Source organism: Aplysia californica, unplaced genomic scaffold (genome assembly GCF_000002075.1).
Source record: "Aplysia californica isolate F4 #8 unplaced genomic scaffold, AplCal3.0 scaffold00612, whole genome shotgun sequence".
Classification (NCBI taxonomy): Eukaryota; Metazoa; Mollusca; class Gastropoda; order Aplysiida; family Aplysiidae; genus Aplysia; species Aplysia californica.
In genome coordinates this window covers 466,172-469,142 of record NW_004797882.1, presented here as the reverse complement: position 1 = coordinate 469,142, position 2,971 = coordinate 466,172, and positions in this window count along the sequence as shown.

The window sequence follows — 2,971 nt, the reverse complement described above, 5'->3', positions numbered from 1 at the left end:
AACCACTTGACAATTTTGTGATTTGGGATTTTAACCCCTACCAAACTCAATGAACTTTTCAAGCAAGTTAAAATGGAATAACTTAATGTTCTTTTTTGTTATTTGTTATACACATGTTTATTTAAATGTGTACCAGATTTCATTTCGTGTTGAAGTTTACTTTCGAAGTTATACACTTTTTTCCAAATGTTCCTTAACTTTTGTTGACTAGTCTATTATGTGAATCACTATCAGGCGCTCGTCAAAATAATGAAATCAAAGAAACAGGCATTTTTCTGTCCGTTTAGAAACATTTTTTCTAATTTTCTTTCTTTTTTGGGGCGCGACATCGATTTAAAAACACATTTCTGTGTGGATTTTGCTGAAAAATTGATTAAAGGTACAACAACTGTAAATTTTCAGTTTCTAAGGACTCTCAAGCCATGGAAATAACCATAGTCTGGCGGTCATTTTTTCACTGATTGTACCTCTGAAATCAACCTCTAATCGCAAATAGCTTTACTTCTATTCAACATGGTGTGAGTGATATTGATTTCACCAAAAGTAAGGCCAATGAGCAGGCTCTAAGATGATCAATAACCCCAGATGCCCTAAAATGGACGACCGCCTGATTCCACCTCGTCGTGCCGCATATTTCTTACAAGTTTGTCGAAATTCGGCCCGACAGCTACCCCACACTCGTCACACACTGCAACTAGTCATATAACTATCTTGTTTCTCACACGTCTGTCATTGACTCAATCTAAAACATCAAGACAAAAACCATTAAGAGTTACACAGGTCGAAAGCAAGATTAATATCTAAAAGGTCACTGGAAGGTCATAAAGACACTCGCAATATGTCAATGATAATTATTCTACATGATAATTATATTGGCCACCAGATGGTACAAAACATGCCAAAATTGGGCCGCAAGAGCTCAATGCAAAACTATCTATCTATCTATTTATCTATCTATCTATCTATCTATATCTGTCTGTCTGTCTGTCTGTCTGTCTGTCTGTCTGTCTGTCTGTCTGTCTGTCTGTCTGTCTGTCTGTTTGTCTGTCTGTCTATCTATCTTATCTATCTATCTATCTATCGATCCTATCTATCGATCTATCGATCGATCTATCTATCTATCTATCTATCTATCTATCTATCTATCTATCTATCTATCTATCTATCTATCTATCTATCTATCTATCTATCTATCTATCTATCTATCTATCTATCTATCTATCTGCCCACGGGGAAGCCTGAACAACAGTATTTCATAATAATTTACCCTAAATTTTTATCTTGACATGACAAGGTCCAGCGATTTTTACTAATCTTTCTCACCCACAATCGTGAGTGTATTGTCAGTTTAGTTGCGTGACGCCTGTCTAGCCAGGAGGTACCTGACTGTTCTGTAAAGAGTCCGGGTCTACAGAAGGCACGCCTGTGTATGTATCTCAGATCTTGATGACTTTCACAGCCCCACTCCGTCCTGCTGTGGCAGAACCGGATTTCCGATTCCCACCCGAGACTTTGACGTGTGTTGAACAAATAACTCACAGCCCAGCCATGCTCACAGCAAAGATCGTATACTATATTATATATAACAAGATGGTTCACTCAGTCAAAAAAGTGTCCGGGGAAGTCCGCGCATTGGTTCAGATGGCGCTACAGCCTTTGTTTTGAAGCTGTCTTTCGTTTCTACAGAGGAAGAAGAAGAAAATCACAATTTCTTAGTAATGTTTCACCTTTATTGTTTTTCGTAACACTGTTCGAAAAGTTCGCACTTTTTCGAAGGGGGCGCCATCGAATTTTGAGGACACTTTTTTAATTGGCTCAAATGGATAAGTGAACTATCTTGCTATGTACGATCTTTACTCACAGGGACGCATGTGGGTGGTGTAATGATTAGTCCCTTTAGCCTTTGAATGCAGGAGGCACGAGTTTAATTCCCCCCGAGTAAGGAGGTTTTATATCGAGTATCTCTGTCTGTCTGCTGAGGTGTTGTATCCCACTCAGCCAAGTTTTAGTAAGAGTTTTACGGCACTTGCAACACAATAAGGTCATATAATTGCCGAGGAATAGGTGTGTTACAAGAGAGTAAAATACACAAAAAGGAGGTGGAGAGATAAGGACGATAGATGCTTATCGCTGGTGGAGTGATGAAACCTCGTAACCCCAGAAAGGAAAATTTTACAGGAGAGACAAAAAACTGATTTACTCTTGAATAAAATGACCTATATGAACCAAAGTTGGTACAGATAGATAAAAACACGTTAGAAACGTGGTTAGTACATAAAAATAACTTTTCTATTGTTTATTTGGTTACGCTGTGGGATGCGAGGTTTCATTACACCATTTTTGTCGTGATGAAACCACGTAGTCAGCCGGCGGGTGGGTTGCGAGGTTTCATCAGGACAGAGTTTGAGGGTTGCGAGTTTTCTCGCTGCTCATTTTGGTTGCAGTATGCGTCTGTAGTTTGAAACACCACAAAGTGATAAAGATGTTTATTCAAAACCAATTGGTTTGGAGTTCGATTCCCGGCCAACTGAAGTCAAATAAATGTGTGTTACCTGCAGAATTAAATGTTTCAATCCTCAAACGGATTGCAATTAATGTAATTTGTTTCACTATAATTTGCCAAGATTAGATCTGGTTACTTCCAGTTTTACTAAAAAGCACACATTAATAATAAATCTCTGCAATATGGTTTCTGTTTGCACTACAGATGGTTTTCATATTATTGAACAACCATTTATGTTAATGGTATAAATTGTCATGAAGTGGCGATGCATATTGGCAATAACAGATTTAAGCACCTGTAGGTGATTGTACTTGAAGTGCTGGAACTTAAACGTTTTGTGTAGAGTGGTGAGGTAGGATGGACCTTATGTTTCTGTGTCCAGCCTTCAGAACGGCAGCCCATTCATCCTTCAGGTGCATCTTGAACTGGATGTTCATGTCTGGGATGTACTTCAAACACCTGACAACA